Source organism: Neopsephotus bourkii, unplaced genomic scaffold (assembly GCF_033783945.1).
Source record: "Neopsephotus bourkii isolate Nb327-2 ecotype Australia unplaced genomic scaffold, CSIRO-AGI_Nbou_v1 NB_1493, whole genome shotgun sequence".
Classification (NCBI taxonomy): Eukaryota; Metazoa; Chordata; class Aves; order Psittaciformes; family Psittacidae; genus Neopsephotus; species Neopsephotus bourkii.
The window spans coordinates 5,198,750-5,225,659 of NW_026901969.1; the positions used below are offsets into that span (position 1 = coordinate 5,198,750).

At 37.7% G+C, this 26,910-nt stretch overlaps 1 protein-coding gene across 4 annotated transcripts in view; it reads right to left on the reverse strand.

Annotated features, from left to right (window-relative positions):
- The window catches only part of SYT1 (synaptotagmin 1), a 352,054-nt gene that overhangs the window by 256,908 nt on the left and 68,236 nt on the right, over positions 1–26,910 (reverse strand). For 3 of the 4 annotated variants that reach the window (XM_061369381.1, XM_061369379.1, XM_061369377.1), the window contains exon 2: positions 11,127–11,233. The exons of the other annotated variant lie outside the window; for it this stretch is intronic. The gene's annotated coding sequence lies outside the window, so the exon portion shown is untranslated. The remainder of the gene's footprint in view (positions 1–11,126; positions 11,234–26,910) is intronic. 4 annotated transcript variants of the gene reach the window in all.

The window sequence follows — 26,910 nt, forward strand, 5'->3', positions numbered from 1 at the left end:
GCACTGAGTTTGCTAGTTGCTGACAGTGACTTGTTTGTTTGGCTAGCATCTTATCCCATAACTTGTTCCACTAAAATCAACATCACCAAACATGCAAAAGTTGGCTCAACAATTTTCAGGTGGGATACAATGTGTATTTCAAGGTGTCATCCTTTCACAAGAACTGTATACAACACGAATTGATTTAAAAAAACTTCCTTTGGATGCTTTTAGGCTATTAATTTGTTGACATATATCCTCATCTATAACCCTCAACCTCAGGGTAGATTAGGGTGACTGGCTGTGATGCCTATGTGAAACACAGTTCAACCACTGCTCACTTGCGGTTGCAGTGGTTTTGAAAAGAGAACGGAACTCCTGGATTTCACTGGAAATTGCTTACATATGAGTGAAACATCCTCCCTCCCTGTCAATAGTTTGTAATGTAAGAAATATTCAATCAGGGAATTTACAGATTCAAAAGAATATGCCCAGACACAGGGTATGTAAAAGATCACCCGCCAGACACCTCTACCTCTCAAAATGTGGTATTGGAGGCAAAGGAAGAGCTGCTGATTTCTGCTGTTCCCACCCCACTGGGAGAAAGTGATCCTTTGAGAAGGGGCAGAACTTGGCCTTAGCATTTACAAACCTCTATGCTCAAATATTTTACTTTCTTAAATTTTCCACAGACAAACAGTTTGAATCAGCTTCCATTTTATTCAAACTAGTTTATCCCATGTCATTGTTACCATGCCACTGTTAACTTTTGATTTCAACAAAGTTTGGGTTTTTTTACAAAAGCTGGGTTAATAGCATACCCTATGTCGCTGTCGACAAAACTACATGAAAAGAGGTTTCCAAATTTTGGTGTCATCAAAACGCAGGTTGCTAGTACTTAATAGTCAGAGACAAAGAGGAGGCTGAAGAGCTGTATGTAAAAATTAGCCAACTCAAAATGTTCTTCCTATTCACAAAGAATCTATTGATTTGTAATGGAAACAGCTCACTCACAGACACCAAAATGACCCAGTAACTGGCAGGTTAGCATTATCTATCCACCTTCCTTATGCTGCTCAAGAACAAACATGCCTGAGCAGCCATAAGCATGAGCCTGCATTATACACATACAGCTGCACGCATGAATATATGTTTCTCACATTTATTATTTAACGTTCTCCACACAATCACAGGACAGAGACTGTCAAGTTTGGTTGCCTTCCATGCAGTTTATAAACGACCACAGAATGCACATTTTAAAACACTGTTCACTGTACCATAACTGAATATCTCTCCCAGCAGCACATATGGGGAACATATTACTCTAGAAATAACCATGTGGTTGCTAGTGGAAGAAGATGCGGCAAAATGCACAGTAGTACAGAGAGACTGAAAAGATTATTCTTTTTTTTTTTTTTAATCTGTACATTACTTTGTTGTAAACAACTATGTATTTACAAATTAAACAGAGTTTGAGCTTACAAGTATGTCAGGCCTACCCTCATATATGAATTACGTACAGTTTTGCAGCAGTGGAATGATATTTTGCAGCCAGCACCCTTCACATATAACTATTTTGTGCTGAAGCAATTTGTCAATCTTATTTAACTGTCATTATTTGCTGTAGTGCAAGGAAATTCCAACCACTGCAGGTTAGAATTCTGCTGTCAAAAGGAGTAACAGATATCTCTCACAAAATACGCTAAAGCTGACTTACATCTTCCCTGACAAACTAATCACATATTCCAAGGATGTCCATGTACTGTAATATATGTCTTCTGTCCCTGAAAAGTAAAGCTGCGTTCTCTGCCTTTATGTGGATAATTTCTCCACAAAAACTACATTTTTTAAAAAATGACATTCCGGGCTACAGAATGGAAAGGAATGCCATTTCACTGCAGCCATCTGTTCCTAACACAGCAATGGAACCGTATGAAAAGAAGGAAGCTCTCTCTCCTGTCTCCACCTGCTCCCTCTGCAACTTCTTTTAGTACTATTCCAGCATACTTTAAACCGTATTATTAAAGCAAATATACCAGAAGCCCTTGATTGTCCCGCCTGCTGGCTGTACTGGCGTTTGCCATAACGAATCCTCCTGCCCATCCTCTTTCCTATATGCATATATAAAAAAGCCACTGGGCAGTGTGCATGACATGTCCTCCCTTGGACTCTGTCCTGGGTATATGAGGAGTAACAGTAGGTCGTTTCAGAGTTTTTTATTTTAGTTCTAGCTGCACAGCCTCATGTGCTCTGGTCAGGAGGTTCCCTGTTGACAATACCATAATAAACTACTTGGAAGCCACAATACAAGCAGAACCTGGTCTGGGAAGTGATATTGGAACAGCATTAGCTATTCAATATGAGCTTTCTCTGACTAAGGAAAACATATAATCTCTGATCAGTGTATCTGCATCTTCCCCACCTGTACTCTGATCTTCCCCACCTGTACTCTAAAGCTGGTTCTTACACAGCTGTACTTACCTTCCCTTTTCTTTCACACAAGCTTTTAGACAATCATCTGATGAGCTCAGAAAAACCTGGTTTCTACCTCTGCTTCTCCTGAGAAGCAGGTCATACCATGCACTCTTCTGTGGCACACAGGGTAGCTTAAACCAAGGGTTACAATATCAAAGCCCCATAAAGAGGATCCTCTTGCATATACAGCATCATACAATCAAGAAATCTATGTTAAAAACAAAACAAAAAGGAAAAGATACTGTGTCTTGCAAACTGTCCTGGGTTCAGGAGTAGCTGCGTGGGTCTGAGTTACTGGCTGGGCTTAAACCACAACACAAACATTGCACAAATAAAACTTTGCACATATTGGAACAAAAACCCATAAAAAATTCCTATTTTCCTAAGATATACTTACGTCTTACCCCTAATACTCCACATAAGTACACGTAAGTTGCTTGCATTTATATCCGCAGTTCTTTAATGACTGATTTCTTTTACAGATGAGGTGAAGTTCTATGTATCTGCAATTCTACATTTATTTTCCAGCTGACTTATCTATAAACAACAGATTATTAAGACTACTTTTCCTCTTATCATTGAATTCTTACACACATCACATCCCCCAGAATTTGGGGAATGGACCAAAGCCTCATATACCTTGAAGACTCCAGTTACAAAGAGAGATAACCATGGCAATGAGTAATTAATGATTTGTTCAGGAAACTATTTGGAAAGGAACTAAGAGACTCACAAGTGAACATGAACAAGCTGTCTTGGTTCATTCCTTGTTTGGACAATGATTTATTTGCTTTGTGGGCACGTCTGCCTTCCCTAAAGCTGCTTTTATGATCTTTGTTTCTAGAGATATCTGAAAAGCTAAGTCTGATGTAAAGACTTGATGGATGTCTGCCTAACTAATGCATATAGCTATTACTTTGTGTTTTCTTTCTTTATTACATTTTCAGAATCAAAAGGAGATAAGCATTACCACAAGCCTCTGTTATCAATATCAAGGAGACATACACACAAAAGATGTTTGAACAAAATGAAATTTTACTTGTCAGTAGTAGACAAGCTGCTGTTGGAAAGTGCCAGATAATTAAATTTTAGAGAGAAGCACAAATTTGGGACCTCTCATAGTGATGAGATCTGTCAGACACAGATAAGAATTTGTATTTTAAAAATACACAAGGTTTCATGCCTCATCTTTTTTTAATGTGAGAACAAAATAAACCAGTTGTTTGTGCCAACAGTTCCAACGAGTTTGTCACGCTGTAAAGGACAATGTATCACTCTGGTTGGGCTACCACCTTTCTCACACCCGGAGACAGAAGTTATACATAATACAGCAGGAACTGGTATTCACCCAGTTTATCAAAGAAAAAGCGCCAGAACAGCAGAGGATTCATTTCTCTCAGGACAGTGTCCTAAACGATGGTAAAGAGGCAGCTCCAGAAGCAGAGCTGGGTACCAGAAGGGTGACATGGTTTAGTGAGAGGTGTCCCTGGGGGGTGGAACTAGATGATCTTAAAGTCCTTTCCAACCCAAACCATGCTATGTTCTATGTGCTGACTCGAACTGGAGACTTGTCTGTGCACCTCCTTGACAGAGCCCAGGGCTCACCTGCACCCTGGCACCCATTTCTCTCTTTTTCACATTTACTGGGACACACAAATTCTGGATTTGAAGTGATATGGAAGGCAAATACTCTTTTAATACTTTAGAGGAAGGGAAATAATTTAAGTTTGCTCTTTTCAATGCCAGTACAAATGCTTACAGACAAAAATTCTGCCACACCATGATCTGTGCACTGAACTTGCTGGGTCGCATGACAGATAGGCTCCAAATTGCAGTGTGGCAAGAAACCCCCACTACTAGCCTGCATTTCTAGAACAAATTTTCAGCCATACTTCATATCAGCATGGATAAGTACAAAAACATGACGTAGAAAATAACATTCTATCTACTATAAGCACAAGTAGTATTTCCTTAAAACATGTGATGTGATATATCCTGTTTATACTTACAGAGGCATTTAGAGAGAAGAGCTCCCTTGCAGTCGGTACTGGACTGCTATTGGCAAACAGATGTCTGTGAGATCAGGTTAGGAAAAAAAACTCAGGCTTTCCAGCCTACCCTAAGAAAATAGTCTTTGCTTTCACTGGCTGCTTGAACTGTTTGAGAGGCAACTTTGAGTCTGGGTTGCAGGTGCCTAGGGAGTCTGCAGGGGCCCTATGAGGTGCTGGACATAGCTGGTTCCAGTTGGCTCCAACTGACCCCCCTCAAGGCACAGCCGAGGGTCTCAGTCAAGGTGTTGGCACCTCTGGGAAAGTGTGCTTAAGAAAGGGAAAAAACCTGCCCAGGAGTGAGGAAACAGAAGTGTGAGAAACAGCCCTGTGAGCACTGAGGTGAGAGAAGGAAGAGGGGAGGAGGTGCTGCAGGCACCAGAGCAGATTCCCCTGCAGCCCATGGTGCAGCCCATGGTGAGGCAGGCTGTGCCCCTGCAGCCCATGGATATAGTATCACAGAATCACAGTATACCAGTCTGGAAGGAACCTCAAGGTTCATATGGGCCAACCTTTCTGGCAAAGGATGACCTCAGCTAGATGTCCCAGCACCCTGTCCAGCTGGATCTTAAGTGTCCAACTTTAAGGAAACCACCACTTCCCTGAGGAGATTATTCCACTGGCTAGTGTTCTCTTTGTAAAAGGATTTCCTCTTGTGTCCAGTCAAAATCTCCCCAGGAGTAACTTGTGATCATTACCCTTTGTCTTTTCCATGTGACTCCTTGTAAAAAGGAAGTCTTTTTGTAGTCACCCTTTAAATACTGGAACATGGTGATAACACATCATATGCGCTGAAGGAGCTGCAGCCCATGGAAAGGCCACGCTGGAGCAGCTCTCAAAGGACTGCAGCCTATGGAGAACTCCATGTTGGAAAAGTGGAAAACTGCAAGGAGAAAGGAGTGACAGAAACCAACTGGTATGAACTGACTGCAGTGCTGATTCCCCACACCTCTGCACGGCTCAGCTAGGGAGACAGAAGAGAATGGAGGAGTGAAATTTAGACTGGAAACAAGGGAAGAAGGTGATTTAGTTTTTGTCTTTGTTTCTCACCATCCAAATCTATTTAACTGGAAATGAATTAAATTCATCTTCCTCAAGTCAAGCCTGTTTTGCCTGTGTGGCAATTGGTCAGTGATCTGTCTTTATCTTGATCCACGAGCTTTTCCACTTTATTTCCTCCTCCTGTCCTGTTGAGAACAGGGTATGAAAGAGCAGCTGAGTGGGGGCCTGGCACCTAACCAATGTCAACCCACCATGCTTGGGATCAGATGTGCGAACTATTTTTACTGATTTTGGCATCCAATTATACAAAAGTGACTGAAGGTCATTTTTCATTACAATGTCAAGCACACTTGCTATAATAGTGAGGTGAGCAGTACTTGCTACACAGAAAGTAAATGGTAGTGTCAGCACACACTGCCCCCAGCCACCTTCTGTGAAGGCTCAAGAGTTCTGGAGTGTTTTCAGAAGCTGCTTAAACTGATTAAAGACTTTGCTGTTGCCAAAAGAGATCCTGCCTATTTCCCATATTCACATCACTGCGCTATTCCTTGTGTGGCAGCAGTGAGGCTTATCTGGCTGAAAACTGTTAACTTTTAGTGCTGGAACAAAAAGGGAGCATAAGATCATCACTTCCAGTAAAAATGTCATTTTCTACTATCATGAAACTGCCCCCTTGGACTATTTCAAGCTCACGATTCTGAAAATAAGTATCCTCCTTAGACTTGGATTACAGCTCTTCCCCTGGCTTTAAACCGTGGTTACTTAAAATGACCACCCTGATTTACTCAGATGTAAAGATGATCAGAAATACCCTGCTGAGCCAATTGATCACCAATGTTTTTCTACATCACTTGAACAAACCTGTGATAGGCCCAGAGGACTTTCTGAACCAAAATTTATGGTCTACGTACCCTTGTATCCTTTTTCTGACAAATGACAACATAAATAATTTTTAAACGTGTGTGACCTTCTGCAATATTTATCCAGAAAATAATTCATTCCATGAAAGAATATCCTACCCACTTATCCATTTACTTTTCCCTACATGTGCTTCTTCTCCCTAAAATCTTCCAATACCTTTACTGATAGAATTCTTATTGCCATATAAATTCAAAACTGTTTTGAATTTTGCCAGCTTCTTGGTTTCATCTTGTAGTAATCTGACAGGCCTTTTATGCAGCCAGTTAAAAAAACCCGATACTCTTCCCAGGTATGATGTGCAGTGCAGGTTCATGCTTTCCCCATAAATCTAGCTTTTACCAAATCTGTTTGCTTTTTTCTTTTTTTTTTGCCTGCCAAAAAAGGAAAGAAAATTCATGTCCTCCCCCATCACATAAACATATGCAGGAGAATGAGCATCTATTTTCTGACCATCACTGATGCTGAGATCGACTGAGAGAAACAGCAAGAACTCCAAGTACCACCTCTGGCTCACTGAGCTGACTGTTTGATTGTTCTCATTTTGTTTAACAGCTTATGTATAATTGCTGCTGGTTTAGACTGTAACACAATAAATGCAGCGCTGTGGGAACAAAGACGCCTTTTTTTGCACGAGCAATTTTATTCTCTTTCTTATAGGGAGAGCAAGTCCTGCACTTGACTGTATTGCTTTGTAAAATTTTATTTTCCAAAAAAATGCCTTTGGTATGTCTGATTCATCCTTAATTGCTAAAACCCAGAAATCTCATTACAGCCTATGTTGCCAGTACAAGATAGCTGATGTTACTTTCAGCTAAGGAGGTTATACACAGTTTAATAAATTTCAACAAATTAATTAAAGTAAATTTTGCATGTATTGTTTTCCCTATTTTACCAGATACATGCACCACAGATCTATGTAAAATTCAATTTTCACTGCTGTTTAATGGTTTCCCTCTAAGATGGAAATTATTAAAGGAGGCAAAATATATCCATCTATAGCCTAGAGATTTTAATTTACCAGCTGAATGTTGGTTCCCAAAAGAGCAATGAAGTGTTAGCTCAGAAAAAAAGGAGGTCCAAAAAAATAGAGGAGAAAGAAAAGGAAGTTGTGCAAATATCTGTGTTTCCAGAGACAGGTTTACAGTCTAACAACCTTTGCTCTGATACAAGTCTGCAAACTCTGGCAACACTATTCACCTATAGTTTTGGTTTTCATTACAACAATGCGCTAGTCCTTAATATCTTGATTTTTGACCTGTCCCATGATAATACGTGAACATCTTTCCAGTAGACAGGACTTTGCTGATCAGAAAATGTACTAAAAATTTATTAAAAGACAAAAAAAAAACCCAAACCTGGAATAACTTGGGAAAGAATAATTTTTCTCAACCAATTCAGAGAACACAGAAGCAACATCCTCTGTCTTGTAGGGAGCTATTTAACATTAGCTTGTAAGGTATTTTTTTCACTGAGGTATGCTGAGTATAAGCCCTAAAATTAATCACCAGTTTTCCCCACCAGCAAAACTCACTGACTGAAATTGAAATTTATTTGTAGCCCCACATGCTCCACCACAGCCAATGGAGTTTTACAAGCTTGAGAATGAAACAGGGATTCCAGGATTTCCTTTTTGTTTTCATTAGTGGGCTAGAAACAAAATACTAAGGCAAGAAAAAGGGAAACAATTCATAATTGGCAAGATTTCTTGAACTAGATGGGGTCAGACCTTTGAGAATGCCTGGTCTGCGGCATCCTGGTTCTGGACCTGTACTATTTACACCCTTCCTCTGTGCTCTGTGGAGATTCCCCCAGTGCTGACATAAGCACCACACTGCATTTCTATCATGTCCAAAGCAACTCAGTGGAAGTAATAGCTCCTGTAAAAGGAGAACTGCTTTTATCCTTGTTACTATCACAAAATACAAGCCAAAAAACCCCACCAAAATCAACACACCATGAATATATCTAAGTGGAAAATAGCATTAAAGATAAATAAAATCTAAAACACGTAAAGGATTTTTTTTTTAACCAATTTAATGGACGTTTTAAAATAGGAGGACTCTGCTTAACCATCTGAAATTATTTTGTTTCAGTAAGCACTCCCTAATACTCAGAAAGTCTCAGAAGATATTTTCTATTGACTCTGTTTATTACAGTATCCCATTCAACTCAAATTGTAAAAGGTTATATAGACATCAACAACACTCAGAGACCTACTAAAAAACATCTACAATTTGGGTGACAGATTAAGAAGCAGTTCTAGTTCAGATTTCTGCATCAGATCTTCAGGTTTTGTTGCATCCTCATATTCCCAGTGTAGAGCTGTTCTAAAATTCTCCTGGATTCATTCTTATTCTACTCTTGCTTTAATTTGCTTTTCCACTTAATATTTACCTTACAGACAACTTTATTTTATTTCACATTCCTGTGAATCTTATTGTAGCTCGTGGGTATATGTGGATAATCTCTTTAGTAGCAATCCACTTTAGGGCACGAGACAGTCAAAACTTGTATGCAGTCCTCCAAGCTATTGTTCAAATGGAAATTCAGCTCTCGGATCCCCAAACATTTGCGTTCATTTAAATTAGTTTGAGTTATAACGTTGGTGACTTACTCCCAGACACAGTCATAGACAGTATTTCATATTCTCAGAAGAAACTGTCTGTAACTGAGACACACATAATAGTGAACAGAGATGGAAATTAATTTTACCGCTGTGATGAACACACTACTACTTCAATCAAAAGTCATCTGCAGCTTTGGCAGAACAAGAACAGGTGCAGGGGAATTCTAAAAAATATTTTTTTTTTTCAATATCCCTCTCTCCCCCTCCTTTTCCCACGTTCAGCACAGAGCTCTACTGTGTTTTGCTACTGAAAATAAAAGGTAGACTTTGGGCAGAATGACAGCCACTGCTAAAGTCACACGTTGAGAGCTAGTCTCACAACAATCTGTTCTACAACACAAACACATAGTATTATTCTTTCCAAGTGAGTTATTTTCTTTGGGGACAATTTACTTTGAGGACATACTGCTTTGCATTTTCACGTGGCTCTTCACCTGTTTTGCGAACTTTCATTGAGAAGTGCCCTGATATTTCATTGTTTTTATACGTTATTTCTTTTCATTTGACCACTGAATGATCCCCACTTCCACAAGATCTCTGTGAAACATCTGCACAGACAGAAAAAGCATAAAGAGCTCTAACCCAAATGAAGCCTTGAAGCCCTTGCAAGTATAAACAATTAATTGGTGTAGGAACTGCAAAATGTAAACAGAAGCCCTCTAAATATTTTCAGTCTATACAGAAACACTTTTCCTCCATTAAAAGGAGTGGGTTTAGTGTAGTATTTCACTGAAATTGCATAAAGCCTGGCAGTTACAAGGAATCTTAACAGAACAAGATTGTTTCTCTTAACTCTCCTCATCCCTGGAGAAAACATCAAAGCAACTGTGTGAAGACACCCCATCTAGGCTATAGCAAGCACTGTTTCTTAGATTTAACGTATTCAGATAAGTATCCATGCAATTTCCTAAAAACAGTTTGATAAATTTCAAATAGTTTCAAGTTAAGAAGTACTGAATCAAGACTAAAATGGGTAGTCATACAGTTTCACTGTTGATTGCTGAAACAAGTATTTTCAGATGAAGCATTAACAGCAGCAGTGTAACAAATTAACTTCCAAATGTTGTACCACCAAAACAGAATAGCTGTAAAATAACTTTAGAACATCCCTAAAAATGTGTGCTCTTTTTCGCTTTACAACAAGTTACATAGAGATGTAAATTACTAGAATGAAGAGGACTTTTATCTACTAATCTCTGTGAGCACTGTACAGTTTTACTAATTGTGTTTCAAAAAAAGAATAAGTCTCTTATCAATGTAATTACCTTACAGGAAATAAAGACTTCTTTGGTAAATATATTCCTATCTAGACATTATTGCTGTCTATTAATAAAATCATGACATAAATTTCATTGCTGGCTCCAAAAACCAGAAAAGTGAAAGACAGGATCTAGAATGCAAGACTGACATTATAATCACAGCTCCTAATTTCAATGTCCTGTCTACATCACTGGTACAGGCACTTATGAATGACTACAGAAATGATGAGACTTCCCGGTGGATACTGAGGTCTACAAACACTAATTCCAATGGAACTCATTGGCTAAAAAGGCACAGAAGACATTTAAAACCTGAAAACTCAGTGTAATATAGCATATACAGCTTCCATTACTTGGGATATTCACAGGCAAAAATGTAAGAACACACATGACTGAATGTATAAATCAAAGGCAAACGTTATTGAGAAGTGATCTGTACAGTGGTACACAATGGCAGATGCCACAGCATATTTTTTTATGAAGCAATGCTGCTCAAGATCATCTATGGATAATGAAGCATGACAGCTTCGGGATTTGATAAAATACAAGTTGATGGCGAGAGAAGGCAAAGAATACAACTACTTTCTGAACAGCCGATAAATGCATACAACCAGTAATTTTTCCAACTTTAATGTCAGTGAGAAATATGACGTGTTACCACAAAATCATATGTTCACTAGTCTAATAGACTTTACATCAGAAAAAGCTGTTTCTTTCAATCATTTACTATCTCCATCTTATTTTTCAGAAAGCTCCATGCATTAAAGCATTTAACAGGGTATGGAAGGAAACAGAATCCATGTTTGTTTCAAATACCTTATATGAATGGCATCAACGCAGTTTTCACAGGGGAATCTTGAATGAAGACTCTACCAGTTTCTAGTTTCTTCACAGCTCAGAAAAAAAACCCGTTTCTTTTCTCCCTTTAAAAGAAAGACACTCCATGTAAACACTTGCCAGTACCTATGCAGCTGTATTTCCATCTTTGTCCACAAACAACTGCTGCTTTAAAACTCCTTTAAACATTCTTGGCTTGTTCAGTGCCCTTCAACTGATTGCCAAAAGTTAATTACCATACGAGTTAATGACATTGTTAATTTACAAATTAAAAAACATACATGAGCAAGTTTTCTTCATTATGGACTCATCGGGACTGGTTTGGTGTGTTCCAATATTATATATTTCTGTAGATCAGTGAGGCAAGTACAGTAGGGGAGTGGTATCCCACAAGATTCCTTAACTCAGCATGCTCCGTGAATTCAATTGATACCAAAAAGACATGGACTTATAATTGTACATTTTTTAACTTCTATACGCAACCAGACAATTTCAAACCAGTTTGCATTAAGGGACAAAAGTGACCTAAGTAAATTTAATCTTTAGGCTCAAACAATTTCATGGAACTATTCAGATTATACCACAGATCATATTTTTTTTTTTTTTACCTCTTCTCAGCTCTTCTATTTCCCTTCTATAGAGTCACTTACAGTAAATAAAAAGAATTCATGTTGCTTTTTTCCCCATAGCTATTACTAGAAGCTTCAGTGAAGACTGAACGCATACTGTGCTGGAAGTTGTTTGAAGAAGACTGTAAGAGATCTTTCAGATTTTTTATATCAAATCCCTGAGACAGGCAAAGGACAGGAGTAAAGCTGTATCAACATGCTCGCTCTACAGATAGAAGCAGAGGTATACAAAATTCAACAATATGCTGAACGTCACATAAGGAGTTTGGTTTAAGGAACCTACTCAGCCTTAAATGTCTTGAATCCTTGCCCAGTTGCTTAATCATACACCATAAAAGCTGTCCTCAGTCTCCACATCTTACACTTAGTGCTTCTGATTATTTTCCTTAGTAAGAAATACTGTCATTATTTCATTTTGCCAGTCTTGGTAATATTTAAAACAGCAAAAAGAAAAGATCATTTTTTTAAAGAAAAAAAAGCACTGCATTATTCAATAGTTCATGAGAGTTATTTTAAACAGTTTGGAAACTCTCATTTTTTCACTACTTATGTACTAAGAAATCAGTATCGTTAACCACAACAGTAAAAACAATGGAATTATGGAATTTTCTATAAATGTGTATACCTATAATTTCCTTTTTATTTTTTTTAGAGAATAAAGCCCATATCAGCAAGACACATAGCATTGAATTTACAGTCACCAAAGTCATAGGGCAATAGGAATTTAGACGCCAAACAATGCACATTTTCAATCAGAAAATAAAAGAAATACTAAATCCTTTAAATGACTCCAGGACTTAGGGTTTTAATGAAATAAGTATCAAGAAAAGCTGGTTTAAAATATTCGAGCTTTCAGAGTCAACAATTATTTTGTACCTTGTGGCTGTCTGGATAGAAAATATTTAGCAAAGCAACAAAGTAAAATCAAACTCATTAGATGCAAACCACATTAAAAGAAGAACATTGCATCAATGTCCATCACTCAAAGGGTAATTCAGCCTCTTTCTGAGACTTTATGACACTCTTTGAGTCACTATTTTTTGTGGGGTGCCTAGATCCATCACTCCTGTCTGTGAATGATTTATAATTCGTATGCCATAGAGAGTACATTCTCAAAACAAAATAATGATTTTCATGGTGAACTTTTTTCAAGATTAAAAAAACCCCAACAATAATTTTTTATACCTAATAATGGATTCTTATCCCCCCTTCCCTTTTTTTTTCTTTAGAGCATGCAATATATACTATATGTTCCTATATATCCAAGTATGGCTCACACTGAACTCCATTGTTCTGTCTTCCTGAATCACTTCTCAACCATTCCCACTTCCCTCCAGCTAGGATGATGGCTGATGCTAATGCCAGTTATGTTGGCAGCTCTACGTCTGCTGTCCAGATATCCAATTCTTTATTAAATCTGTCTTTCCTAGAGCTCCCTGCCAAATTTCACTGTTTCTCAGGTCAGTCCAGGTTCTCCCCTCCATGTCCCATTTTTATTTCCCACTCTCCAGGTTGACTATTAATCCATTGCCTTTGCCATAAAACCTTGGCCATCAAATCCCCTCCTAAGCCCAGCACTGACCAGTTTTCTCCCACACTGGCACCCTTCTGCTCACTGGGATCCCAGCAGGGTCCCAGATCCCATTGCTGGGGCTGGTTCCTCACCATCACACAGAGGAGTTATCAAAATCCATCACAGGAAACTCTTCAGTATATTTTTGTCCTGCAGTACACGTACATTGAGTCAATCCACGGGAATGCCATGACCTTATCATAGATGGCCTTAGTAATTTCAAGAAGCTTGAGCACACTCAGCAATGACCACAGAGATTTTACATCTTCAGCAATAAAAGATCTCTATTTCCTCTGTGAATTCTGATGCCTTTAAAAAGCTTACGATTTTGCTGATTCTACTGGATATTCACAAGGATGGCCACAAGCACATTCTGCTCTGAAATGACAACCTCACTACTAGGCAGGAAAACTAACTCCACCAGAAAGGAAATTTTTAAATATGATATGAGTTCTTTGTCGAGATCTTAACTGTGTTAAAATATCTTAGCTAGAAGCAAAAGTTTCTAAGGAGACAGCAGTTAGCCTTTGGGAGTCAGGAAAAGACAGGTAACTCAATCAATGAAGTAAGTTTTAGTATGTTAATAATGGCAACAGTGGAATAAATGTTGTCCATGTTTTAACAAGAATTTTCAGGGTTTCTTACACATTCAGAACTTCTTTTTACAAGTCCCTTAGGGAGCAGAAGGAACCTCTGTCACTTATTGGATGAACAGTGCATAAGAGTTTGTGTAATGAAATTAAGCAGCCTGAAATACATGTGAACATGACTAATGAGAGCAAATGCAGAAGGAAAATCAAGCAGATGGCTTGAGCGTGCTGGAACAGAGTAGCAAGGAGAGATCTGAGTGCTCGGGGGGTTTGCAGGACACATATAGAAACACAAATATAATCTTTGCATTTCTGTATAATACTGCATCTGTCAGCACTTCAACAGTCTATGGATAACAAATGAGAGCTTGCCAGAATACTAAGAGTCTCTGTGGAAAATCTTTATGCGTCTTTCACGGAGATGCAAACTGTAAACAAAAGGGGAGGGTTTTGTTTTGCATTTTGTGTCTTGCATTTTTAACTGCATGAAAAGATAATTCAGCTAGTGGCATATATTTAAAGAACAAGTCCTTCACCACCAAGACTCTGGTTCTCAGAGATCTCCCCGAGAATACAAACATTTGGGGGAAAATACAGAAAGACAGAGAGAAAGAAGGTAGCAAGTATCAAAAGATGGTAAGAAAAGGCTTTCTCATGAAGAAAGGTTAATGACTTTGTGAAGTGTGTTTAAAGAAACACAGGAAAATGAAGATAAAATCAGCTTGCTCTCATTGCTTTCTGGGAAAAAATAATCTGTCCACAGAAAAGATCAATTGTTCAATTCTATAATTCTAGCTGAAATGAGGATTACCAGGCAGTTTCTCCTCAAGAGGTAGTTCTTGGCTGAAGGCATAATTATGCTCTGCATGCAACACATACTTACGCTGGCTATTTAATTCTGCAAACTTATTGGATTGCCTACAGTTATGACATAAAAAACAAGCAAATTCAGAAAGAAAAGTATCAATCTAAGCAACTTTATAATATCATCCTTCTGCCTTCGCTACCACAAATCACTGGGATAAAATGCCTTCAGACATATATTTTCTGACAGCTGAGATTTATTTTTTTTTTTCACCAGAAAATATTGCTTGATGTTTTTGAAAGAAAGAAGACACTCTACCTATGGTTGCAATATAAGGACATCTTGTCAACAAAGTAATTTTAACCAGTGGTCAGAAAAAAACTATTTAATTAATCTGCACCTGTTGGTATGTATAATAGTCTGTTCTACTGTTGATACTAATGCTATAGCTGTAGCCCACCTATCACATCTTTGAGTCTAATATACTCTTATTATTTAGCGCTCACAGTACAATTTAGCAGTGCAGAATATTTTTATTAACAACACAAACTAGAGAGATCCAAGATTCAGACATTCTTTAATGCCTTCAGCTAGTTTTCAAAATGTATCTCTACACTGTGTGCATTGGTTTTTCTTTTTTAAAGTTCAGATTTTTTAGATTCATAGAAAGATACTGAACATGGAACATCACTATTCAGCAGAAAAAAGGAACAAACCCCACAAAGCCCAAAACCTTTTAGTTCTAGAAGACAGTAATGATATTTCTTTACTATTTTTCCACTGACTTCTGACTGTATTTTTATCTCCTGTGCTAAACAAATGCCATTTCTATCAGTCTGAAGCATACTAAAGTTATCTCCACTTTGCAACAAGCACAGGAGTCTCTAAATACCTGGCATCTGTACACCAGCAAGATCTTTCAGTCAGCCTTGACCTAAATTTATCAGGTGACAATTGTAGAGATGATCTCTTTATTTTACTACAAATGATTCTTAATTACACTGCAGCACAATTTTTAAGCTTCAACCCAAGAAACGTTATGTTTGTTACATGATAAATTACCTTAAATGAGAACTGTAATACACAGGTATCATTCCAGCCTTTATTACTTGTTATTAGGTCTCCCTCTGACCTTCCATTTTAAAGCTTGGCTGCTATTCCATCATCAAAATCCAGTTTATCTCACTATCCTTGCAGCTTTCTAAAATAACTTGTGTTAAATATAAGCACCTATCACAGTGCTAATAAAAACATGGGGTTATTAATCTCAATTCATTTTACTGAACAATGCTCACACAGACCAGGCATGCAAGAGAGTTTTGTGAGGAAAAGTATCAACTGACATTTTCTGTCTTGCCACTGCTGTAAAAATTATATTCTCCTTCTGCAAAAGTGTTTGCAAATAAATTCAGTTGTAAAGCTGAGTTTCTGAGATCTTCTGAAGTCATTCGTATCAAAACAGAGGGCTCAAACTGCACTTTTATATCACTTTGGTATACTGATGTATATAGGAAAACTTGCAACCATAAAGGAAGCTAGTAAGAGTAAAGTGCAAAACAAACAAAAGAAGGTGGTTCTTTGTCCAATAGGTGGAAGATCTACAAACTCTCAGAAATATATAGGGGTAAATGAACATTTTTAAGAAGTGTAGGGAAACTGAACAAGAACTTGGAAGAGGGATTCATTGAGAGTCAGAGAAACCACAACAGGTTCAGGAAATCCCTTGAACTGAGAAAATCAGAGGCTAAGAATTTTCAAGAAACAAGTAACACATAGTCACTCTATTCCTCTCTTCTTTGGAAAACTACTATGCCATGTTGGAGACAGGATGATTGACTCTGTAGGTCCCAGGCTATAAGAATCCCATATCTGAATTCTTGGGACCATTCTTCTATTCTAAGGAGAGATGCTCTGAATTTGATGTATAATTTTGCCTAAGCAAAGGCAAGAAAAAAAGATTCCTTCATATTCCAGGAATTAGTCAAAAACACTGCATGACACATCTGCATCACCCACTGATTCTTAGTATTGCATGCAAATCCCTTTCTACTCAACAAATTCATACGGCTTAAGGTAAGTATGACCACGATTATTCCATAAGTAGTGACTGCTCCTTGAGTACAAGCACCCAGTCATCTAGAAAAATAAATTATTTAAAAACATGCATGAAAAAGCTTCACAACTATACTACAAGTGAAATGCCTTTGAACCTTCCAAACAGTTACTCCGTAAGTACTTTAAAATCTGCATTTAAAAATGAAAAACATGCCACATTTCCTAGTACTGAAACTGGTGAAGGAAAAAGGTAATAGTAAACTTTAGCTCAAATTCTTCTCCTTATATAACATACACTAGTATAAGGCAGACAAGTGTAAAAACAGATTCCAACTGGATGGTCTGAAAACTAGGAGGAACTACACTTCTTACCTGGTAGAGCAAGCACAGAACATAAAGTGAGTGTAGAACAGAGTCACGTAGACACAAAGACTTACAATCCTCTGATCTGCTAATAGCAAATTTGAAATTCATTGTTTCCCTGTATATTGCCTTAGATGTCCATATGGTAGCATATAGCTAGATATTTATAAAAAAATTTACCCTGATGACATGTGGTCAGTATCTTTGAGTCGTCACACTTAAAGTGCCTATCCTCACATGTCACTATTTAAGTCATCCATGTTTTCTAGTCTCTCTTGTCTCAGTAGGTTATCTTTTGACTTTCTTTTCAGATATATTTTTTCCCAGGAGACTTTGGACTGAAATTCTTGTTAAAGTTACACACAAGTAATGAAGGAAATTCTGGTGTCTTTCTCTATTTCCTAATCAAAAGCAGGAAGCAATAAATACACACTTTGGTTTGCACTGGGAAAAATACCATTCTTGATCTTGTCACTGAATTGACAGAAGACAAACACAGTTTTTCTAGTACCACCCTATCTTACTGGTCTTTGTGGAAAATTCTGCAAAACTATCACCCTCCTACTTTCACTTCATTTATGTACAGATGTTATTGAGTAACATTCTCTTGCTTTAGCTACATCTTGGATCTTTCCTGTTAGGGTGGTGAGGCACTAGAATAGGTTGCCCAGGGAGGTGTCCCTGCCCATGGCAGGGGGGTTTGAACTTGATGATCTTAAGGTCCTTTCCAACCCTAACTATTCTATGATTCTGTGATTCTATGATTAACATTAATTTTTCTACTATACCAAAGCAGACTGTGACAGACATGTTGTTTTGCTATATGTTTTCTTCCTCCACATGAATGCCGAAGTATGCAATAAAAAATAAGAATCAATAGCTCGCTACAGAGAACACATCAATTTTATATGATTTCCTTACATTGTGCCAAGTCCTATCCTCAAACTTTTATTCTGACCTCTCTTACCAACCCAATTCTATACTCATTCACTTGCTGATCAACTCATTCACTTGCTACTAGGGAACGATTTCAAGATTAAACTATGAGTGTGACTTTCAGCTTATAAACGACATCAAACACAAGATCCATCTGATAGTATAGAACTCATTGCAGAAGAAAACAACACAAATATTTTCTTTCATGCTACAAGTGAAAATAACCCAAACATCAAAACACATAAAACAATGTGACAAAGGAAGGGTAAGTTTTTGAGGGTCTGTCTTCCAGATATGCACATTTGCTCAATTAGCAATTACTAAAGTCAACTGATGTGACCAGCTGACAACTTGCAATGCCAAATTAATGGTTTAATGTTCTTTGCCAACATCCAGCTGATGTACAGTGTGCCACTCTGTACCTAGAAAACTCTTCATGCCCTTTTTAAGATGACAAAACAATCTTCACAAAGCTTTGGCAATAGGAGCTCACAGTTAATTGAGATCCTGTACATTATCTCAGGTTGGACTCTCTTCAAAACAATAGTTTATTAGCCAGTTAGGTTGGAAAGAAGCATTTGCCACTACAAACGGCTGTGATGAGTCCAGTTACCATTCTTCTCACATACACAAAGGAAAACAAATACAAATCCACTTGCAAAGCACTGTTTCCCAACTGCAACATTTAAACGGAAGGTTGCTATTTCCTCTGGCAAAGACTTGTGAACATAAAAATAAAAAATGCTATACTCATAAAACCAGGAAAAAATATACAATCAAATTAGAAATCTCAAAAGGCATGAATTTATCACATGCATGCAGGCAGAGCTCCCTCACAGCTGAGGATCAGATAAAGATTTTAATTAGCTCCCTTGAAAATTGGTGTTCGCATTTAGAACGAACAAAAAGTTCATCATCACTCCTTTTCCATCCAATATCCAGGAAGGTTACTTGTCGGAATGTGCACCAAAACTCTACACTCAGGTAATGAATAGGTGCACACATAAAGCAGTCACACCATGTTAAGTTACAACAGTCATTTAAGAGTGGGAGTGCTTTGCATTTTAAGCTTGGAGTTCATATTGCCCGGTTAGGCACCACAGCTTAGATAACTAGTTTTTACAGTTGCACTTATCTGGAAACAGGAAAACATTGGAACATCACTGCCACCTCACAACAGTGAAAACAGGTTTTCAACAGGAATAATATAAACTATAGCACATTTGAGATTTGAAAATTATTTTAAACAAATACACAACACAGTTAATTCTGCCTTGGCAGAGGAAAGAGTGTGAAGCTCACATGGTTTTTTAATCTGCATTTTCTAACTTTCACATATGTTATATGCCTATAGGTAAATTAATATTAACATATTCATATCCAATTCCTAATTCCAGACTAGCCAAGATATGGTAAAGATATCATTTTAAAATTATTTTCATTTGTCTTTGAAGTACTACTTTCTTAATTATAAGGAAATATCAAACACCTACCTAACAGCAGAGGAAACCAGTCCATATTGCCTCTGTGTGGGTGCGTGTGAAATGCAGTAGTGCAGTTCTATTGCCTTTTAGTTTTTTCCTAACTAGACATTCTGAGGGACAATGGGATGCTATTGCAGATCCTTTTATTTCTCTCAAAATTTAAAATAGAAAGTGAAGAAAAACATATACAATTTAACTTTACTACTGCTTGATTACTTAAGTACCAAAAGTAAGTTCACACTCTTTGGCATAGTCCCCACATAATGGGCACCGTTTTTGTCATGAAAAATGTCTCCATAAACCTTCTAGCCAATACTTTAAAAATACCACTAAAAAAAAAAAAAACAAACATTAAAACCACATGAAAATACTACTTATTTTTCTAAGGATTTCCTGAGGTTTGTCAATATCAGGTGATCAAATTTAAAAGGTGTTTATAACGTGTCATAAAAACAAGCACTTGTTGAAAACCTCCAAAAGAATATTAAGTGATGCAGAAGATTTTATCAGAGAAGTATTAATACAGTGTCACAAAAAAAAATGGCCACTGACATAATCACTTTATTACACAACATTTGTATCAATATTACTCTTTTTTCCTTTTGTTTTCAAATTTTCAATCAAATATTTTTATTTTAACTATAGATGAACTGACACTACCGCTTAATTTCTAGTTAGCAGCTTTCTGGTTATCTCTAAACAGTGGAATTCAGAAGGCCTCCCAAATTTCAGATATTACGGTAGGTTGACCCAGGCGCCAGCCAGCCATTCCACTTCCCTGCACAATCATTCCATTTCCCTGCACAGAGGACAGAATTTGATGTACAAAAGAAAGAAAAAGTCATAGATTGCAATAAAGTTAATTTTGTAAGCAATGAAAAGAAACAGGGAGAAAGTACACACAAGTGAAGGAAAGGCAGCCACTCCCTACCTCCCACCAGCAGCCCAGTGCTCACTCAGCCTCCAAGTGGCACCTACGTTGGAAAGCCTACCCCCAGCTTTTATTGCTGAGTATGACATTATAAGATACAGAGTACCCCTTTTGTCAGTTTGGGCCACCTCTCCTGGCTGTGATTCCTCCCCAACTCTTGCATATCCTTCACCTACTAGCAGGGGGCAAAGTGAGAGAAGGCCTTGATGCTGTGTTAAAACACCAGTGTGCTATCAGCACTGTTTTAGTTACTAATCTAAATCAGAACCATATGAGCTATGATCAAGAAAGTTAGTTCAATCCCAGCCAGACCCAATACAGACACGCACCACAGTTCACGTCTCAGTTTGCCAGGATGAGATCTAACCACATGCAATTACCTCTCCCCATTTTCTTTCTCCTATCATTTCCATCCAGGTTTCCAGGCACACTGATGAGCAGGCAACCAGGACCCCAAAAAGCACTAGTCATGTAGTCTCAATGTAGCTATTGAGCTCACAGTCCTCAAATTAGATATCACCTCTGCTGCCACCAGTCTCATTTCCATCCCCTTGACATTCCACTCTCCAAATTCCAGAACAAGAAAAAGTATTTGACTGTCTGCTCCAGGTGGTATGTTACGCATCATATAAACACCTCATGTCCACAACTATCACCACCCTTCTCCCTTATTTTTTGGAGGTCTTTCTACTTTCTCCAGTTTCTTCTCCTTAATTTGCAGCCTGTCATAGCTTGTCCAGTTCTTGATGATCTCAATGTTGGTGTATTTGACATCTCTCTTCTACCTCTATATATTCCTTCCTTTTCTGTGAAAAATCCAGCTATCACCCAGCCCACTAAGTAACTACACTGTCATATTCTGTTAGTATTTCTGAGCAATGTTGTGCTTGAATGGATGTCATGCAGGTAAGAGCTTAATAACAGCCCTTATGGATATAAATACAACTTGTAAAGTCTGTAGTAATACATATGTAAAAAGAAGGGGAAATACAATTAAGTAAGTAATTCTGATTTTCACACCCTCTCCAAGTTTACTTCAGGAATGTTAAAACACGGCCAAAATAATATTTTAGGCAAAACTTAATTTCCAGTATAAATGGTATATTGCATTGCATTCAAGGAAACAGAAGGTTGACTCTGCAGTGGTGTCAGTCTACACTGAACTAAAACAAATTGAAGAAGTAATTCATAATCCAATAGAATTCTCAGCAGTTGCACGTGCTGTCCAGGTAATTTAAATATTCTATAAATAATTGCTCAGAAAGACACAACTGACAGTGTGCACAGACTGCATGATGAATCATCAGGTAGTTTAAGTGAAATTTTGCTTGATTAACTGTTTTGTTTTTAAACCACCTGCACCATATTGTCTTATGTACCAGGACAGATCAAATTGTTCTCCTTCTTTGTCTGAAAACCAGACAAGCTTACAAATGGTAAGTTTTACTGTATTGTGAAGTCAATGCCAAGCTGAAGAGCTGTGTATTATGTGATTCCCATTATCTATTTTTTTGGCCAAGGATCTAGTATCAGCCATTGTTATAGATGAAACTAATCCAGATTTATCAGACCTCTAATAGGTTTGTGTCATATGGAAGCAATTTTACTTTTATGTCACCCAATCTTTAAAATACATTAGTCCTCTTGAAATCTATTTTTTCAGGTGGTTTTTTTTTTTGGTCAGCTGACAATGAAACTACGCCTAGAGTAATTTCAGATGAAGGCATATATTAAGAACAGAGCCCACTGATTTGACTCAAGGCATCAATGTAAATGTTGCTAGTGCTTGCATGACTTCATTTAGATCAGTGGATGATGTACATAGTTGTCTAAAGATGCACAAAAGCACCTAATGGAGTTTATAAAAGCATCTAAATAAGTAAGCATCTTATTTCCATGGACTTTCATGGAGTCAGGCACCTCTTACACTTAGTCACTTCAGTAAAACCTACTATATGTTTCCCTTCAGCTTTGCTCACCTCCAGATATTTCTTAACATTATCCTTAACAATGTCAATCAGAAATCTCATTCTCCAAAAGGTAACTGTTAAAATTTAATATTCAAAGCAATACAGCAAACCTTAAAATCAGGGTACAAAAATCTATTTGCTACATCTTTTGATAAAAATAACACCTTAAGTGACAGAATTAGCTTCCTCTCCAAGTTCTGCAATTGCAAAGTACATAATTCCTGGCATACGTACAGTTTTAGAGTACTACCTTTATATAATATATTACTACACAGTGTTTACATTAAACCAGGGTTTTCCCTCCACATGTTTTCAGGTTTTGGCTCACTCTTAAGAATCTTGAGTAACAAATGAACTGTATAGAAGATAATTTTTTGCAGTCAGTATTGTAGATTTATCTCACTGCTGACATAAAATGGCAGTAACGAACTTGCTGACCACTTGATTTCACTTGTTCATTTAAGCAATTATGGATGTATTGAATCTTTTTTAACTGTTCTTCTGCTTGCTGGTGGGTTCATTTTTGGGAAGAGGAAGACAGTGAGGAAGGAATTGATTACTTCATCTTCTGTGTATTTATGAGATCCCAGATCATTCTCTGCCATATTTTCCCCAAGTAAGTAATACTCCTTCATCAGCAGAATCACAAGGTTAAGATGACAGTCTTGGTCTGCTGGGAACTCTGCAAATCATAGAATCACAGAATCATCAAATGGTTTGGGTTGGAAGGCACCTTAAGGATCAGGACACTCTCCACTAGACCAGGTTGCTCAAAGCGCTGTCCAGCCTGCCCTTGACCATTGCTGGAGATGGGGCAGCCATCACTCCTCTGAGCAACCTCTTGCAGTACCTCACCACCTTCACAGTGAATTCACACTCGAAAGCAAAAAGTTATAGCAATAAGCCAATATGTTTAAAAATGCTATTGAGTCAGGACATAGTACCTGGCTACTTTCAGAATTGCCACATATATGACCCATGTCTTTTGGAAAATCTACTGTAATTCCTATCAGGCAGACAGTTCAGTAAGAATGTTATAACAGAAAATACAAGCTATAAACTTACATCTGAATGAAGGTGCAAAGACAAAACATAAAGAGGAGCTGAGAAGAAAAATGCACTTACCCATAACTTTTGGGAGAAGCTTAAGACTGTATTTTATACAAAGAGAGGAACTCAAACATGAGTCTTTCAACAAGCACAGACATCCTTTCTTAATTAACTCCTCAAAATGGTATTTCAATAAATTATATTAATTGACTCATTAAAATGCTGTTTCTGGAAGATTAGCAGAAAAGAACAATATTTCATTTTTTGCTGTATGCTACTTAGTATTGCTTTTGGTATTTATTTTTTTTTTTAATATACTACAGGAGCACGCAAAACTATATTCAGTTCAAATGACACATATAAACAAGTCACCTCGGAGGCTATTTTAAGGCAAGCATCCTAGCACATCAAATGGGATGAGCCTAGAACAAAGAGATGCAAGGCCAAGCTCTGCTACTGTTTTAGGCTGTCTCTTGTGGAGAATTTAGATGTCAGTTATGAAGATCATATAAATGCTTTATGTTTTGCACAATCACTATTGATTAATTACAACCCACATTAGCATTCAAACAACCTCAGCAGTAAGACCCCATAAGACAGTCATTTCAGGTGAATTACTGGTGTGATTCAACAGAATGCCAGTAAATGAAGAGATTATCTCGCCACAATAATTATCGAGGCAGTAGAAAAACAAACAAAACAGTGTAGCAATGACATATTATCTAGTCACAACATCATGTTTGTGTAGAGCTCATGTTTAAATGTATCGATTTGAAAATACTGAACACATGCTATATATGCCACTCAACTCCTGAAAATGATAATTTATAACTTAAGATCCATCCACTATCTTGGATATACTTATATCCATCACTGTTTCTCCACAGGTTTATGTATTTTTTGAAAGCCATACTCAGAACAAAACTAACACTATGAGAACTGAGTATCTCTGGTCAGGATGTTCCACCTTCAGGTGGCAGAGGACATGGGCATCCAACGAGCTGTGCTGGAGAACAGAGAAGTGTGCTGCCACAGAAGCTTACTGCAACAGGTAATACCAGAAGCTTTCATAGAGCTGTGACTGAAACTAGAGTAACTTTTACTTCCAACTTACAAATTGCTGGTAGTAATTAAAAATTACCCAGTTATCTCTGAAAAAAAAAGAACACCCAAACCCCAAACCAAAAAATCCCCAAACCCCTCTTAATTTAAAGGTGAAATATGTAGATGGGAGGAGAAAATGACCAAAATGACCAGGTAGCATTTTCATTCAAAACAGAAAAACTGAATACCAGTCCTTACGGTCTTTCAGTGAAAAAACATAATAAAACAAGCTATCGTAACTGGGTTTCAACAACAGCTTTTTCCATAAATACCTTTTATGTTTTAATTACATTGTTCAAGCTGTGTGAAGAGAATTCATTTTGTTAGATACTGCTTCTTTACAACCATTTCAATATTACTCATTAAGCTGGCATGCCATTGTGAGAAAAGAAATTTTTATCCTGTTCCTTTAAATCACTTAAAGATCTATGTAATTCCTTAGCACACACTTAACTGATATAGTTGAAAAACTAGTCAGCTGAGTATCTTCATCCTTCACCTGGTATCTTCATTGATTTATGAGAGAACAGATTTGCGTAAGAGTCCCATATAGATCCATATAGCTGTAAACCTTTTATTACCATAACAGGGTTTCTTACCTCCTGTTATTGTTCCTCTGGGAACCTATTTGTTGTGCAATTTCTCCTCTTCCCTCCCCCTGTCATACAGCTTAACTAACCCTTAGAAGGATCCTTTAAACACTTAAAATCATGAAAGCAACAAATTGCTTACAAAGAATACACTCTCCTAATAAAAATATTATTAAGAGTTTTTTAATAACAGAGGCTGTGACATGTATTTCATAGCCTTCCTTAACTATTTTTGGTTACAAATGATAGTGCTGTGGAAGAAATGGCTAATAATAAAACCAATGTTTACAAGGAATGAAGCCAGATTTCCTGATTCCTCTCAATGGCAGAGAGGCCACTAAAATTTAAAAAACCCAAACAGTGACTCCTGACTTTAATTTTAGAGCCTTGACTCATAGTGTCTGCAAATAACAGTGTTAGTGAGTAGTACTAACCTGGCTAAACCCTATCAGCCACACAGGCTGCAGAAATAAGCTGTTTTAACTCTGGTATGATCAAAACCAACCTACAAAACTGATATTCTGTGAGTTATACTCCTTTCAGTTTACATCCATCTGCTCTCTCCCATCTTAAAACTGGACTCTTATGCCAGTGCCATCTTTTCATTGCATACACTGAACACCCCACACGATGGACCTACATTTCTTGACTAGGTGTTAGAGTAGTCCTGTAGTAGAAGTTGGTGAGAGCTTCATCAGTTACTCCAACAAGCACAAAAATTAAGCTTTTTAAAGTTTTTATCCACTTATTTCCCAAAATACAGACTGTTTGGCATTGTCTGTAAGATTAAACTCTCAGTTTCATTAAAACTCTGAACTGTTTTCTACCACTCAAGAAGCCATAGTCAGTAACTGCACAGTAGCTATATGTCTATCATAGCTCCTTCACTTTTGCTTGGAGGAATGAGCTTGTACTTACAGAATCACAGTATCATAGAACAGTTGGGACTGGAAAGGACCTTAAGTTCATCTAGTTCCAACCCCCTGCCATGGGCAGGGACACATCACACGAAACCATGCCACCCAAGGCTCTGTCCAACCTGGCCTTGAACACCGCCATGGATGGAGCATTTACAGCTTTCCTGGGCAACCCATTCCAGTGCCTCACCACCCTAACAGTAAAGAATTTCTTCCTTATATCTAATCTAAACTTCTCTTGTTTAAGTTTTAACCAATTACCCCTTGTCCAAACATGACAGTCCCTAATGAAGAGTCCCTCCCCAGCATGCCTATAGCCTCCCTTCAGATACTGGAAGGCTGCTATGAGGGATGAACAGGCACTGTGATGGACTGCTTACTGTATGCAGTCCTGAGCAAGTTAAGGGCCATTCTAAGTTATATCGGATTTCCAGCCACAACAAGAAGCCAGCAGAGTTTTGTGAAAGCTTGACCACATCGCTTCTAAAACATATGCTTATACTGTAGCCTCTTGTTGTCGATGTTATCCAACAGAAATTTGACAAACACATGCACACACACAGTCATGCACAGAAGCCCAAATGACCCATGACACTTTCACAATCCCTTTCTTGGCCATGCAGATGTAATTAAACAGCACTGTTCCCCAAAATTAATGGAAAGTAAGTCATTAAAAAAAGAAACCTCAAAAGAAACCCTATGATCTCTCGAGACAATCAGTTGTCGCCCTTGCTCTGTATTACTAAATTAATATACTGAAGAGTTC